Source organism: Fukomys damarensis, unplaced genomic scaffold (assembly GCF_012274545.1).
Source record: "Fukomys damarensis isolate Sample0158 unplaced genomic scaffold, DMR_v1.0_HiC HiC_scaffold_29, whole genome shotgun sequence".
Classification (NCBI taxonomy): Eukaryota; Metazoa; Chordata; class Mammalia; order Rodentia; family Bathyergidae; genus Fukomys; species Fukomys damarensis.
This window is the reverse complement of record NW_022900941.1, coordinates 35099367-35117378: the sequence shown is the minus strand read 5'-3', so window position 1 is coordinate 35117378 and position 18012 is coordinate 35099367. Positions and strand designations below refer to the sequence as shown.

The following is an 18012-nucleotide window of genomic DNA, read 5'->3' as shown; positions in this document are numbered from 1 at the left end:
TAAATGATCTCAACTCTCCAATTAAAGACACACCCTGGCATATTGGATTGAAAAAAAAAAGACCTAACTATATGTTGCCTGCAAAACACAACTTATCCCTAAAGATACACAAATAATGAAAACACAAAGATGGAAAATGAGATTCCAAGAAGTAGGAACATGAAGGCAAGAAGGAAGAGCTATTCTATTTTCTGGTGAAGTTGATTTCAAAACAAACTGGAGAGAATAGATAAAGATGGTCAATACATATTGATAAAAAGAATGATTCACCAAAAATATAAAAATTATAAATATATGTGTAAGAAATACAAGCATATTTCACAAAACATGTTTCACAAAACAAAAACTTCTTGACATTAAAAATATAGCTTCTCAGCCTGTAGGCTAAGATTAAGTGTAAAAATACAGAAATATCCAATATAGTCACAGAAGGGGACTTCAGTGTCCCACTCTCAAAAATAGGTCAGCCAGTCAAAAATATCAACAAATAGTTGAACCACTCTATTGAGCAGTAGATTTAGTAGGCATCTATCCTCTCCTTATCAAATAATAGCAGTATACATTCTTTTCAGCAGCCTGTGGCGCTTTCTTAGTAACAGAACATATTTTAGGTCCTAAAGCTTGTCTCAATAAATACAAAAGAACTGAAATAAACTCATACATCATATTTGATCAGAATGGGACAAAACCCGTAATCAACAAAAGCTAACCAAAGAAAAGATGCAAACACATTCATATTGAATAATACACTCTAGCACAATCAATGGGTCACAGAAGACACCAGAAAACAATTTTCATAGAATCAAATGACAACTGAAACACAATATATAAGAATCTATGAAATAATGAAGTTATGAAGATAAACCTTCACCAATATTACCAAAAGAGGGGACTTAAGTCAAACAAATATAGAATTGGAAAAAAGAATGATATTAAAACAGGCAGGGCCAGGGATTTAGCTCAGTGGTTTGCAGCCTGCCTTTCAAGCTCAAGGGCCCAAGGTTGATCCCCAGTACCAAAAAACAAAACAAAACAAAAACAACAGGCAGCACTGAAATCTTATGGATTATTTGAAACAATTTTAAAAGTTCTAAGCAACAAATAGAAGAATCTAAAAAGAAATGGTTAAATTTTTAGACATATATGACTTACCAAAAGTGAATGAAGAAGATATAAAAATCCTGAACAGACTGACAGCAATTAATAACCTTGATGCAATAATAGAAATTCTGCCAACAAAGAAAAGCATATGACCTGATGAATTTAACACTTAAGTTTACCAGAATTCTAGAGAAGGACCACTGCCAATATTCCACAAATTTTTGCAAATAATTGAAAGTGAAAGAATGCTTTCAAACTCATTCCATGAAACTAGCATTATCCTGATACCAAAACTGATAAGAGTATAAGAAAAAGTAAACTAATGGCCAATACTGTTGAAGAACTTCAGTGAAAAAGGCCTCACTAAGATATGTGCAAACAGAATACAAGATATTAAAAAGATCAATCACCATGCATGACCGAGTGGTTCAATATACATAATTCAATAAATGTAATACACAATATAAATAGAATGAAGGATAAGTATATCACATGATCATCTCAACAGATGCAGAAAAAGCTTTAACCAAATTCACTATCCCTTCCTGATGAAAACCCTATAAAAATAAGCACAGAAGGACCTTATTTTGAAGTGATAAAAGTCATCACCAACCAACATCATACTGAATGAGGAAAACATAAAATTTCCTCTGAAATCAGCAATGAAACAAGAGTGTCTATTCTCACTACTGTTGTTCAGTATAGTACTTGCAACTTTCAATCAGACCACAGAAAAATGTAAAAGGAACAAAAATAGGAAAGAAAGAAGCTAAATTATGCCTATTTGGAGATGACAGATTCTTTACAAAAACAGACCTCAAGAAAACTCTAGTAGAAGAATTCTAGATCTGACAAATAAACTTAGTAAAGTCACAGAGTAGAAAATGAACATGCAAAAATAACAGTATTTTCATACACTAATAATGATCTCACCAAAAAGAATAGTTGGGAAAACAATTCTGTTCTTGCTAGCTTCCAAAAAATAAAGACCCAGGAATCAACCTGAACAGAAGAATTATAAAATTCTGAACAAAGAAATTAAAGAGGGCACTAGAAATTGGCAGGTCAACCATTGTTGGACCGACAAAATTAATATTGTTTATATGGCCGTGTTACCAAAAACAATCAATAGATACATGCAATTTTTATGTAAACACCAACAATATTCTTCACAAAACTAGGGGGAAAAACCCTGAAATTTATACAGAACAAGGAAAAATACACTATAATCACAACAATTCTTAGCAAAAAAGGACAAAGCAGGAGGCATAGCAGATTTTGTGTTAAACCACAAAGCTAGAAGGAAAAAAATGGTACTGACACAAAAAAGTGGACACATAGACCAATGGACTGAACAGAAACAACCCCAGCCACCTCTAGTCATCCGATTTTTTGACAAAAGGAGCAAAAGCATACTTTGGAGAGTAGATAGTGTCTTCAACAAATGATGTTCAGGAAACTTTTATTACTATGTAGATGATGTTAACTAGATCCTTATATCTCATTTTGTATGAAAATATAATCAGAACGGATCAGAGATCTAAATGTTAAGACAGAAACATTTGATCTGGAAAATAAAATAGATACAACTGTTGAAGACATAGGCTTGAACAGAAACCCAATGGCACAAGAAATATTGCTGCAAATAAAATGGGATAATATCAAATTAAAAAGCTTCTGCACAGCAAAAAAAACAATGAATAAAAGGGAGTGACAATGTACAGAATGGGAAAAATATTTGGTCAGCTATTGCTCAGATAGAAGACTAAAGTACAAAGAGCTAAAAAAAATTAGACTCCCCCAAATGAAAGATCCAATGAAAATACTGGGCAACAAAAATGACTAGATATTTTTCAGAAGAAGTAAAAATGGCCAATAAATACACTATATGAAAAAATGTTTAACACTGCTAGCTGTTAGAGAAATGCAAATTAAACTACTTTGTAATGCCATCTTATCCCAGAAAGAATGGCTACCATAAACACAGTCTAGTAATAACAAATACTGGTGAGGTATGGAGGGAAAGAAACTCTTCTCCATTGGAGGAAAGGGAAATTAGTATAATCCTTATGTAAATCAATGTAGATCTACCTCAAAAAACTAAAAATAGAAATTCCATTTGACCCACCTTTCACCATCCTAAAAATCTTCCCCCAAAGATTAAAATTATCATATTACTGGCATACACATATACCCATATTTATAGAAGCACAATTTATAATTTGCTGGATCTTGGAGGCAGCTTATATGTCCATCAACTGATGAATAGATAAAGGAAATGTTGTATTTATACACAATAGAGAGATCAACTCTACCATAAAGAGCGATAAACCTGAAAAACTCGTAAGTAAATGAATGTGACTTGAGAACATAATGTTAAGTGAACTAAATGAGATACACAAGCTTAAATATCGCCTGATTTATCTTACATGAGAAAATCAAGGTATATAAATGTGAACGTGGAGCAAAACAGAAGACAAATAAAAGGGAAGGGAGAGAGGTTCAGGTGGTTACATAAATTTCTTATTCTGTTGTCTCAAAAATATTTTAACATATATGTTATTTTGTTTCATTTATATTAGTTTTTCCATGTTTATTGAAAAGAAAGTGTTGAGCTAATATCCCTGTTTCTTCTTTGTAAGAGTGAGGTTTTTTACTGATGTCTTGTACTCTACTTGGATGATAACTAGACAGTGTAGTAAAGATTACTATTCTTAATAATTTTGTTTTACTTTTTCATAAAGTTGAAAAAACAAGTAAACAAAAATTAGACACAACACAGTAACTGACCCTATTCAGCATCAATACAAACTCAGTTGTGTGCATCTATAGGCACAGACATATACACGACATTGAGTTGCCGTTGATTTCAATCTTGCCTTTTCTACATTACTGAATTCTCTTTTAATTTTTTCTGTAATTAATATCATAACTGGATCTTAAAAATATTACAGAAAGTAATTTTAGTTTTTGGTACCAGGGATCAAACTCAGGTCATTGCACTGGGAAAGCAGGAGTGTTGCCACTGAACTAAGTCCATGGCCCACAAAGTAAATTTTAAAAGAAATGAATAGAGTTATTGGAAAATTCTTTATTATCTAATCTGCTTATGATGATAAAATTAAAATTATATTGTAATATTTAAAAAAAATAGATCCAAGACCTAGATATAAAAATAGAATGTAAAACCATAGACACAAGCAAAGACTTGCTGAACCAAACTCTATTAGTATATGAAATAATATCAAGAATAAACAAATGGGACTATATCAAATTCAAAAGCATCTGCACAGCAAAGAAAGCAACTTTCCGGTGAAAAGATAACCCACAGAATGTAAAGGCATTTTTTTCCAGCTACTCCTCTCTATATATACGTATATACTTTAAATTTCACGCCCTTAAAACAAAAAATGAGCTAATGAAGTGAACAGACACTTCTAAAAAGAAGCACAAATGGCCAATGATATCCCCAAAATAGGCAACATTTTAAACTAGTAGGTAAACGCAAATCAAAACAGTACTGAAATCCCATAATAGCCCAGTCGGAATAACTATCATCAAAAACACAAAAAGCAGCAAATGCAGTCAAGGATGTGGAAATAAAGAAATCCCTCTACATGTTGGAGTGACTGTGAGCTAATGCAACTGTTATGGCAATGAATATGGAGAAGCCTTAGAAAACTAAAGCTAGAAACGGCATTTGATCCAGCTACACCTCTCCTGGTGAAAGAATTAATACCATACTATAGTGATACGTGAATACTCATCTTTAGAGCAACGCAATTCGTAGTAACTAAGCTCAGGAAATTGATCAGATGCCTATCAACAGTTAAATAGGCCTTATGGTTTTAAATAGGCCTTATGGTGTTTAGATGTTCCCCGAAAGCCTCATACAGACGAGGTGAGACTTTCTATTTAAAAGGTAGTTGAATGCAGAATGTGTGATGCTGGGGTTAAGGACATGTGATTACTAAACCACTACACATGAGTGAGTAGTTTGGCACCGCCCTAATCCTGGTAGTCTGAATGAGATAACAGGCAGAAAGATGCTGTTAAACTCTCTCTTGCTACCTTTGCTATTGTGTGGGCACCCTGTTGCTTATCCTGTGTGATGCCTGTTTGTCATCCCTGCCTTGGAGTCTGCTGATTATGGACTGAAAGCTCTGTGAACTGTAAGCCAAATAAAACCCTTCCCCTTTAACTTTGGGTGCCGGGTATTTTGTTTCAGCAATGAGAGAGAAGTAATTAACACAATGGGTAAAGAAACTGTGGTGTATATACCCACTGGAAAGCCATTCAGCCATAAAGAAGAATGAAATAGCGAATGGTGTTATTTCCAGGAAAACAGATGGAATTTGAGACCATAACGCTAAGCAAAGTAGGTCAAGTACAAAAGAGTTAAATATCTCATGATTTATTTTATATAAGCAATTTAAAATAAATAAATATAAATAAAGGGAAGATGGTAGTAAAAAAAGTTACGCCACTTAGATTAAGAATATATATTTTTGAAATTTGTAAAAAATAGAAAACCATCCGTTAATTTATTTTGAAAAATTGTCTTCAGGAATGCTTTATAAAGGTCTGCTCCTCCATGTTTTACATGTTCATGCTTTTTTAAAAAGGTGCTCAGAAGGAAACTCAGAGCCTAATACATGCTAGGGAAACACTCAGCAATGAGCTACAACCCCAGCTCTTCTCCCTCTTCTCCTTCTTTTTCTCCTTTTCACTTATTTGTTTAAATTGTACGTGTTTGTAGTACATATGACTATATTCATCATAGCGACTGGGTACAAGTAAATGATGTTTCTTAATTCTTTTTTTAACCCTCTTTCCTTTTTTCCCTCCCCTCCTTCCCAGGCCCTGCATTTAAAGCCAACTAGCAATTGTTTTATTATAAAGTTTCCAATTGGCTCACTGTGTTAGAAACTTATCAGATTATCTGGAATTATTTCTTAAATTTTAAACTACTCTAATCCACCATATTAATTTATCCATTCTTCATATGCACAAATTACCTAGGCTCCTAAACTTTCATCAGGATGTCACTAGACTGAGCTACATTAACAGGATGATGGCCTATCCAAAGCAATAACACATAAAGATGGTCTGTTGCACTTATTATCTACCATTATGACTGAAATTTTGTTTTAATGGACTAAAATAAGATGATTAATTTTATAAGTATCAGCTTCTATGGAAAGTTATGTCACATGGAAGAACCAAATATCTGACTCATTTAAATTTGCTTAATGTCTGATTCACTATCAAAAGTTAGAGCAAATCTTGAGGCTGAATTTTCTAGGTAATTATCTCAAACTTCTGTTTGATGATAACATTTTCATACTCGGCTGCTTGGTTACAGACTAGTGCAAATATGGTAAATAAGAAAAGTGAATATGTAAAATAGCCTTTTTTTTTCATTTAGTTTATTTGTGCTTTTAAAGTATACAGTACAATTACATTTATCATTGGAATCTTGTACCTTACATGACAGATCTTGATTCTCATTTTTCCCCATACACCTACTCTCCCTTCACCCCCCTCCCCTATTTACAAAGACTTTGTTTCCATTTCTTTGTTTTTTCAGATATTTTCTTTTCCTTTATTTCCTTTCCCCTATGCTTCCCACTTCCCTTACACTTTTAGCCTTTTTATTCCTATTTCACATTGTCAGTTATAAAATTTGGATCTTATTTACACAGTTTGTTATAGCTAAACCTTGGAACCACCCAATTGCCCATCAGTTGGAGACTGGATAAAGAAGATGTGGTTTTTCTATAAAGTGGAGTACTACTCAGCCATAAAGAATGATAAACTAGAGTCATTCATAGGAAAATGGATGCATACTGAGGCCATACTCTTAAGTGAAATAAATAAGAAACACATGTGTAAATACTGAATAGTTCTCTGGTGTTTAAAAACTAAAAGTGTAAAAAAGTAACCTTTTAAAATAAAGGTCAGTTTGATAGTAGTTGAGGCAAATGAAATTTCACAGCAATATTTAGCATCCTTCAGCTACATCAACCAGAGTATGTGGTCACCTGCTCCTACCTCATATATTTTGTGCAACATAAAAAATCTTGTTCTACTGATAATGCTACTCATCTCCCTGTGCACAGTTTGGTTTGGTTTTGTTGCTTTTAAATTTTTCTCTGAGAAGAAATATATGCATATGATTTATCAATTAATCTTTCTTAAATTTCTTTAAAATTTTTGGAAATGATATATGCATTGCAGATAACACTAAGATGTAAACAGCCTTATACATTTTAGTAATACTCTGTGACAGTTAAGCTGGATTGTCAAGTTTATTGGCTTGAAAGCTTTCTAGAAGATTAGAAAAGTATATATTCGGGTGTGTATGGGAAAGCCATGAAGGTGTGACCTGAGGTACTATATCTGTTATCTTAACCCTTCCTATACTGCACTGTTCCCTTGATTTGTTTCCTGGTTGGCAGCCAATAAAGTGAACAGCATTTCTCTGCCAAGAGCTTTCAACTAGATGTTTCTGCCTTGGAGCCAGCAAACTAGGGAGTGAATACCTTGTGAGCCAAATAAACCTCTTGTCTTTTAAGGTTGGTGTCAGCAATGGGAAAGATGAACAATGTATATGTCTATATTTAAATTAAAGATTTTTCCAGACTTAAATTTTTATGTAAATATACAGATACCACTTTCTTGAAGAAATTGATTGCTATAATAATAGGAATATTCAACTTGTTTTTTTTGGTGAAGCAACATGGCACGAAGACTTCTTGGAAGTCAAACTTCCAAGAATGCTAAAGAATTTTGCATAAAAGGAGATTTTTAAATTTTTTTAAAAAATAGTTTTGATTAATGTGTTAATTGTACACACTAATGGGGTTCAGTATGATACTTCACCATGCACACAGCATGCAACAGTGGTATCGATCCAACCTGAGTCCATCCTAGCTACCTTCCCAGGCTCTAGTAACTGTTCCTCACTGCCTCTGACGCATTCTACTTTATGAATTCATTAAAATTTATTTGACTGTCTTCTATTGTTGAAGTTATTAAAGTTATTTGTACACAAATTACTTGTATTTCAGGTCTTAAAATCAACAAATATTGTACAATTTTTATTATTAACTTATTTTGCTTTTATTCTATTAGTACACATTTACAATACATAATGATTACATTCATCAGGAGGAATTGGTACCTGTGTGTAATGCATCTTAATTTTTTTTTATCTTCTTTCCTTCGTTTTCCTCCTTACTCCCTCCATCTCTTGGACCCCTGCCCTTTTGTAAAAGATCTCTTTCTTTCTTATTAGTTTAAATTTGCTATATAATTTTCTTAAATTTTGAGTTTTTCATAGAAGAGGAATCATGCCTTATTTAAATTTGCGTATCTGATTTATTTCACTTAGCTTTATGTCTCAACGTGCACCCATTTTCTTTCAAATGTTTCAAGTTTATCCTTATCTGAGGCAGATTACTATCTCATCATGTATAAACACCACATTTTCATCAACTACTCATCCGTTTGTTAAAGGACATATAGGTTGTACTATGAATTGTGCTGCTGTAACATTAGTATGCATGTGTATCGCTATAATAGGATGTCTTTAACACTTCTGCAAATATATATATATATATATATATAGATATATATATATATAGATATAGAAGTAGAACAGCTGGGTTTAATGGAATTTCTAGTTTTAGTTTACTCTTGACTATTTGATTAGAATAATTTCAAGAAGCAAAATATTTTCATAATTCATATGCTTACTTTAAACACAGCGAGCTCACTGCATATATGAGTTTTTCATCTACAGCTTCAACAATTTGTACATCAAAAATACTTGAAAATTTTCCATGTAGAAATTTTTCTATAAAGTACGTAGATATTTTTTCTGATCACTAATGCTCAAATAGCATAGTCTTCTATTTATATAGCACAAACACCATATTACACAGTACAGTTTAGGGATGATTAAATGTATACGGAACAACGTATTACATTATAAACAGATCCTATGTCAATTTATATGAAAGACTTGAACATCTGATGCAAACTTTAGCATCTTCAGAAGTCCTGAAAATAATCTCTCACAGGTACCAATGAATAATTGTATATATACAACTAGGACAAAACTGCTTTCTTGAAACATTATATTTGTCACTCCCTAAGTCTGTTATTTCCTTTATGGAATTGCTGGACAACTGCAGCTTCAATAATTAATGGCTACTTAAATTATTGAATGATTAAATGCATCTGACTGGCACTAAAGGTTTTTTTTTATGATAACTTCTGGTTAAATCAAGAAAGCACCAAAATGAATGGTTTTAGGAATTTGGAAGAAAATCTTAGGAATATTATTGGGTCATTATTTTAACAAAGCCTACACTGTCAACCATCTAGATGGCATATGAATGATATTGGGTGAAAAATACACATACATAGCAAATTTTTCAAAAAAGTCAGGCTCCAAATGTGAAGTTATTTGATCAATTTATTTTACTTTGTTTAAAATTTTTAAATTAGTACACAGATGATATATGATCAAAAGCTTTGTATAAATTCTTTATTGGGGATAAATAATTTTAGCAGAAAAAGAAATTATATTAGAATTTACAAAACTTTTTAATAATAGTATTTTTCATAATTTTTGTTTTTTTGTACTGGAGATTGAAGTTGGGTCCTTGAACTTGCCTAGCAGGTGGCAGAACCACAGAGCTAAATCCCCAGCCCTATAATGGTTATTTTTCAAGTGAAAAAGTCAGATGAAATACAGTACTTAAACATTTGTCATTTGGTCACATTTTAAAGGAAACAATAAGCAAAACAAAGCCAGTAGATGTCTTTACTGCCATATTTCTCAGAACATTCAGTATGCTAATGTGCATTGTGCATAACCATAGATCATACTTCCCAAACTTATTGCTCCTTTTTCACAATTTGAGACAAGTCTTCATTCAATATTGAGAAATGAAGCTTTATTGTATTTTTATATCTAATCCAAAATAATGTCACTTGCAAGGTATAGACTTCTGCAGAAAAAAATGTAGTTATTTTCATGTTTCTTCAACTTTTTTCTATTAACCCGTTTTCATCATTTGGTTAATTAAAGCAAGAGAGTGGTAGTAAAAGCAAACAGATGTGGATGTTGACATGTGCGTTCACACTCAATTTCCAGAACAGCCTTTGGCTTCAGTAGATGGATAACCTCTGTGACTGGCACTACTTTATCTAGTGCACTCTCCCTATTTTGTCATGTTCTGCATCTCACTCTCTCACTTGTATGTATACACAAAAACATATCTAAAATATTTGCTTTCATGACTTAAAATTGCTGCTTAATATTTACTAAAAGTGTTTTGAACTTATTTCAATTTCTATTTTTATTATATATAAAACATATATGGAAACAAAACTAAGTTTACATAAAATTTGTCTACAAATTGTTATTTGGTCTCAGAAAGAATACCATAATGGTATGTTTTAGTAATTTGAAAGAGTTTTGGAATAGTCTTTATTCAGTAAACAATCTTTTCTCCAAAGCCAATAGAGAAATCTGATTTTGAAGTATGAATTATTAGAAAAAAAATATATGACTCATATTACAGCACATTGGTTGTTGCATCTTATTAACTTAAAGAACTAAGATTATATTAGAGACACATTCACTCAAACCAGAGAAATAAAAACTGCACATGGTAGTGCTATAAATGTTGAGTAAATAATGTTTCCAACAGAAATGATCTTTATATCATTAAAATATGTATTTATGCAGAAACCAGAAAAACTTGAATATTTGCAGACATGATTGAGATAAATTTAGAACCAATTAGTTAATTTAGAAACTAGTTTACATTAATTAGGTTTGAATAATGCACTGACATCTCATGTAGACATGGGGAGTTTAAGGCCTCAGTTTCCTCAGGTATTAAATGGACATAAAAATAGCTCCTTTATCTGAGTATTATTGAATGAATTATTAAACTGATTATTAAATGAATTAAAATGTAAAACAAGAAATGCATGATGCATAATAAATGATAGCTAATACAAATTATGTTTGTTGTTGCTTTGTTATGAAGGTGAACTTCCACAAACAAATAAAAAGAGTAGCCTAGTTATTTTCTGAGCCTGTGCTGTTCTTCTAAGTATCAGATAACTGGTATGGAAAATCTTTGGCTCAGATGCTCTTTCAGTGAGAAACAGAACATATATCACTTTCAAGACTTCTCAGAATTGTACTCTTGCATTTGTCATTTAAGATCACAATGTAAGGAGTCTTCTAACTTCAAAGAATTAATGAAAATGAAACTGAAACACCACACCTTTCCAAATTTGAATTTAATCTACTCACATTTGTGCACTACGGAGATTTGGACACATATAATACATATTAACAAAGAAAAACTATAGTCATAGTCTTTTAGTTAAAATATACTACTAAGAGCAGCAGGAACTTAAAATTGAAGCAGCAGATTAAAATGAAAGCTGCTCTAAAAGAACAATTGATTCTGATGTGAATAACCAATTGTAAGTTACTCTTGGCCTCCACTATCAACTAATTTCTCCCATCTGTCCTAAACTACTAGGAATGAGGGAGCTGAAAAAGGCTATACAAGAGTTATTAGTCACCCTCAGGACATCTTGTGCTGTTACTATGGCATAAACAGTGACAAAAATTGCAATATGCACGAATTTGACTTATGCTTTTTGGGAATGGTAGTGTAACATTTTGCTGCTGGGTTTGCCATGTAGTAGTTGTCTTCTAGCACTGTCATGTCAAATAATCGATACTGAAAACAAAGCAAAGTTAATTTATTGTATACACAAGATACAGTACACAAACCAGACAGCACTGCTTGGTATAACTTTTCAGCACTTACAAAATAAAGTAAATATTCAGTCATGACTGACCCATTCTGACAGCTGCACTAAAATATTTTTCTGCATAATAGCTTACTTCTCTATTGCACAGAAAAGTCTAACATGGCTCTCTCTCTTTCTCTCTCTCTCTCTCCCTCTCTCTCTCTCTCTCTCTCTCTCTCTCTCTCTCTCTCTCTCTCTTTTAGAGCTTTGCATTTTTCTCAATATGTCACTGGTCTAGGATTACAATGCTGTTTAATTCAACAAATCCTCCAGATCTACAGAGGGAACTGGGTATCTAAAGAGGAAGACAAAGTGCTAATTTCTTTAAAGGAAATAGTGTATCTGTAATATAATTTGTTTTTTTTTAAGTGGATGAGTTTGATTTGTCTAGGAAAAAGGAAAGCATTTTGTTTTATAACATAGCTGCGTATTCAAATGTATAAATTCTGAAGCATATCAGGAATGTTTGTTAAAGTAGATGCAATTTGCCATTGCTGATTTAAGTTCCTGACATTATTTCTATCTTCTGATTTTGTCTGTTGTAAATAAGTTAATACTTCAAAATCATTACTCAATGGTGAAGGAATTTTCAATGCAGTAAAATTCTACTCATTAATAGCAACATATAATCACAGCATGCATCAAAATGCTATTTGTGTTAGAAATGACCTTTCACAGATGAAAACCCCAAACCTCAGAAAGGTGATTGGGTTTGGGTGAAGCGGCATAGCTAAGTGAAAGGGCTTGTCCTGGAACCTAGTACTCATTTCTTCAGGTCGGTGCCCTGAACATCTGCTTTTTCTCTCAACATGTTTTCTTTCTTAGTCTGTGTTTTCAACTGAGCTGGGTGGTAGGAATAGAGTGCTAAACAATAACGATACATATGTCTTCCTTCCTCAATTTATCTGTGCTTATTTACTTAAATCACCAACACAAATAAAAAAATGACAAATGTAAAATTATAAACGTGTTTAAGAGATGTACAGGACATTAAAACAGAATAGGCAACTGATCCTCCTGTGATCAGAGATAGGAAGGTCAGGGAAACCTTCTCAGAGGAAACCATCTTTGAGTTGAGATGTGGACATCAGTAAGATGAGATAAAGAATGCCAATGATGAGGTCATATGTGGCATCTTCAAAGCATGCACTCAGAGGCTGCTTCAGGCCTCAGCTCCACACTGCCAGCTGGAACCAGACCACAGGGGGTTCCTGAGGAAACGGGTGACTGAGACTTGCTATCAGACTTGGTAAAGGACTTGATTTTCTTGATTGGTCTATGGAATGTTTTGCTCAGTTATATTCTACTCTGAAAGAAGGCAACCCACCCTGGGAGGTAACAGAAGCAGTTCTCTTTATCACGGCTGCTATAGCACAGTGTTGATCCAGAGAACAACCCAACACTCGTTGAAGTTCTGGTAAGAGTTGTCTGTCTCCCAGAGACTGTACATACAGCTGTGCACTATACTAGCACTGAGTTGATTGGAGAAAAAAGTGAAGTGATTGATCAAAATCCCCAGTTCCTTGATCCTGTGTTGGGTTATTTGATGAACGGCCTGTGTAAAAAGCCCCTGGTTTCTGCTGCAGCTAAAGCCATTCATAAAATTCGCTCTGTCTGCCAAGATCGCATAGCTCAGCACTTTAATGGACTCATAGAAATTGCCCTAACCCTTGACTTCTTCATGTTATCTCCAGAAGCTGCTGTGGGCTTACTAAAAGGGACAGCACTCATTTTAGCCAGATTACCTTTGGATAAATTACTGCGTGTCTTAGTGAACTATGTTCTGTTCAGGTTATGGCATTCAAAAAAGTTGTGGTCTCAGGAAACCAGCAATGACATATCTTCAGATCCTACTGTGTTCTTAGATCAGCTGGCAGTTATACTGCCAATCCCATTGTAAAAATGGACAGACTCATCCATGCCAAAAGCCATACAGGAAATATGGCCAGTTTTATCTGAGACTCTAAAAATATCACTGGGTTGATAATGGGATTGTAGAGCATTGTTGCAGGTGCCTGAGCTTCATCGTTTGCTGTGAGGGCAAAGGATCTGCAGCCTTGCTACAGCCACTAGTCACACAGATGGTAAATGTGTACCATGTAGTTCAGCATTCCTGTTTCCTGTACCTCGGTAGCATTCTTGTGGATGAGTATGGCATGGAAGAAGGCTGTCCACAGGGACTGCTAGACATGCTCCAGGCACCGTGCAACCCCAACTTTTAGCTTCTGGAAGAGAATGGCCTCCAGAATCACCCTGGCATTGTAGATGACCTGTTCAGGTGAGCCACCTGGTTTATTCAACAGAGCCTTGTCACCTTACTGAGAAGTCAAAGTTATCCCAATCTTACAGTGATCCATTGCCTCTACACCGGGATGCCAATTGTAGTATTGTGAGGTCCCTATTAGACCTCATCCGTATGGGGGTAGCGGATGATCAAGAAGACAACTTTGAGTTACATAAAGAACTGATTGGACAGGTGATGAACCAGCTTGGACAGCAGCTTGTAAGCCAACTGCTCCACTCGTGCTGCTTTTGTCTCCCCCATATACCTTACCAGATGTGGCTGAAGTGTTCTGGGATATCATGCAAATTGATAGACTGACCTGTTGTTGATGGTTAGAGAATTCCTTGAAAGGTTTGCCAAAGGAGACAACCGTGGGAGCTGTCATAGTGATACACAAACAACTCACAGACTTTCACAAACAAGTCACTAGTGCTGAGGAATAGTAAGCAAGTTTTCTGGGTTTTGAGAGACTTCATCAGGTTGTTTACATAGCTCACACTCCTACACTGAGCCTGCCACCTAGGAATGTCTTTCTAAATTAGAAGACAGGAAGAAAACAAAATCCAGACTGTGTCCCACAGTCAGAAACCTCCATTGTGGCAGAGGGGCCTTCACTGCCTGCAGGGCATCCTGCAAGGCAGGGAGAGACTCCAGCCTTTGAGGCACAGAAGGAGTTCCTGTTTGGGGGTGTGAGGGGAAATCAGAGCAGTTTTAAAAAGATGACTGCAGCTTCTCTGGCGAGGTGGAAGGGAGCTGGTTTTCTGGTGAAAAAAGGAAAAATAATTTAAGGAAATAAAAGAAAAGAATGCAGACTGGTGGACAGCACAAGAATGTCATCTAGCTTGGGAGCATATTGATAATATGTTGTTTTTCTTTGGTTCTTACCAAGGTTGCTCACCTGCCTCTTTCTGTATTTTTTTGGTAGTAGAGACTCCAATGGCCACTAGACAGCCCACTTCCTGACATTCACATTCAAGAGTGACACAATTATCTTATGGGGGTGTGAAATCTGTGATATGTTTCTAATCAAAACAATAGGTCATCGGCGCTGGTGTGTCACTTTCATGATAACATTACTCCTGACTGAAATGCTGTCTTGCCAGCAGATACATGTTTGCTCTCTGTGTTTTTGGCTTTGGAGAAACAAACTGCTATGTACTGAACTTCAGATGCTCACAGAAAAAGGCCCTTCTGGTTCACAGTAATCAAGGAACTAGGGGTTTCAGTACTATGACCTGCAAAGAACTAAACTCTAATGATAACTGAAGAAACTTGGAAGTAGACATTTCCCCAGTTCAGCCCTAAGTTTGTCCCAAGTCCAGCAAACACATTTATTGCAGCCATATGAGAAGCCCTGATTTTTGGCCCTGTACTCCTAACCCACAGGAAGCAAATGAAAATAAATTTATGTGGCTTTAAACCATTGAGTTTGTGGTTCTCTAGTATATGCTGCCACTTTGTATCATTTCAGTTTTCATTTATAATGTCTTCTTTTTGATATTGATATCATTAATTATTTTATCATTTATAAAAGTATTCCAGGAAACAAAGAAAACATATGGGAGGAATATTATAAAGCTGTTTAGATAATAATTTAAATTCCTAACATATAATTAAAATTTCATAATTCAGCATCTGGAAATATTAACCTGTAACTATAAGACATTCTACCACATTTTCCCAAATGATATACAAAATTCTAAAAATGAATAGGCTGAAAACATCAGAGAGATGGGAGAATTTGATGACTATATTCATTCATGTGAATGAACCATTGGAATATAATTTCCAGATCTATTACATACTAACCATAGGGCTTTGACAATGTACTTCAGTCTTTGAGGGTACAATAACTATAAGAATTTTAGCTACTTTATGGAAATATAGTGAAAAATAAATAAGATAATGCACAGAAAGCACCTGGCACAGAGTGAAAGCTCAAAATTTTTAGCTCTTATCAATGCAAAAAGTTAAAAGTGATTTTTCAGTTATATAAGCTTTATAGTAAATTATTATGTACTCTAATAATAGAACATAGTCTTACTTATTCTACTTTTTGAATTTTTAGGTACAAATTAAATTTTTCTCAGGTCATAGTCCAATGAACTACAGTAAATTTTAAAGCAGTTTTTTTAATGATTTTAGTAAAAAATTAAACTATTTACTTCTTTAGATAAGTCATTAAGGTACTTATATGCTCATGATTTCATTAATCCTAATCACTTCAGTCTTTTTGATATAGTACTTAATTTTCCATCATGGTTTTCCTGATCAGTATTCAACACTGTCTAAGATAAAAGTTATTTTCCAAGGCAGTGTTATGGAATTCATTGTGAATTTTTAAGAGCAATAAATTTGTATGGTTACTAAATAGTAAAATTGTAGATTTCAGCTTGATAATAAGCCAATATTAGGTTTCAATATTGTAGGACACAGTCATTACAGGGCCTTATTTATACTTAGCAATTATTAACACATCAGTCAATAGACTACTGGAAGTTCTACACAGAGCAATTATGCAAAAGACAAAAATAAAAGGCAACCTATTTGGAAAAGAGGAAACTAAATTGTCCTTGTTTGAAGTTGACATAGTGAAACAAATAGAAATACAGCCTCTCTCAAAACTATTAGAATAAATCCAGTGTACTAATTCATCCCAATTACAGCATGCAAAATCAACATGAAAAAAACAAATGCATTTCTACACACTGATAACAAAATACATAAAAAGAAAATCAATAAAATAATACCAATTACAATAGCAACAAAAAACATACTTAGTAGTAAATTTAACTATGCAGCCACATATATGTCCTCTAAAATTACAACCATTATTATGCTTTCATTTTATATAATATAAGAAGTATTTCCCTCAGACTAGGCCTTAAATATTCTATGTAAGATAAAAGTTAGCTAATTTTAAGTGCAAAGAGAAGATTCTTTATGATGCAACCCACTGTGGAGACAGCATGATAAAATACTGCAGTTCAATGGTTAATCCAAGAAGAATTACTTGAACACTGTTGTAACCGATTCTCCCTCTGTATTGTTTAATGGAAGTGGAATAAAATTCAATTTTATGCATATATAAATGGTCTTATATTATGCACCAATAACAGAGAGAATGAATAATGATATTGAAGTGAACTTCCTGAGTCCAGGCTTTTCCTGTTAGGAAGAGAAATTGAAATAAGTCATTCTTTACTGAATGAAATGTTCGTTATATAACTCTCTTTGTCCCAAGAGGAAATTCACAAGGCTCCACATCTAAGATTCAATAAAGGGTTTCATAAAACCTGGGAAAAATTATTTTTAATCTGAACATGGAGGAAGCGTAACAGAATAACCAATCTCAGTGAATCTGGTGAGTGGAGTTTGAGCGTGAGGTGTATATGATGGATTTTTCTTACAAAGAATTGACATTCCTTGCTTAAATTCTCTGATATAAGATTCTGGAGGTGAAATGCCCAGTAGTTTTAAAATTTTAGTGTTCCAGTTTGGGTTGAGGGTGTTCCTAAATCACAGATATCATGTGAGTGCAGACATAAGATGGAGCACCCAACAGTAATCCACTGTGCTGCTGTGGTCAAAACACTACAATCTTTCTATGAGGCTTTAATTACTATTCTCTTTATCTTTCTTCTTCTAGTACTTCTTTCTTTTTCCTTGCTCTAATCCTCCCTCTCTTGTTCCTTCCTCTCTCTTTCTACTTTATCCCAATATTGTCTTGAAAAAAAAAAGTTAAAGTATCAGCATAGAAGATATATATA

General features: G+C 33.9%; 1 protein-coding gene and 1 pseudogene across 1 annotated transcript in view; one reads left to right on the top strand and one right to left on the bottom strand.

Annotated features, from left to right (window-relative positions):
- The window catches only part of Galnt13 (polypeptide N-acetylgalactosaminyltransferase 13), a 487818-nt gene that overhangs the window by 51289 nt on the left and 418517 nt on the right, over positions 1-18012 (bottom strand). The gene's annotated exons all lie outside the window — the stretch shown is intronic.
- LOC104872931 lies at positions 4963-14734 on the top strand (annotated as a pseudogene).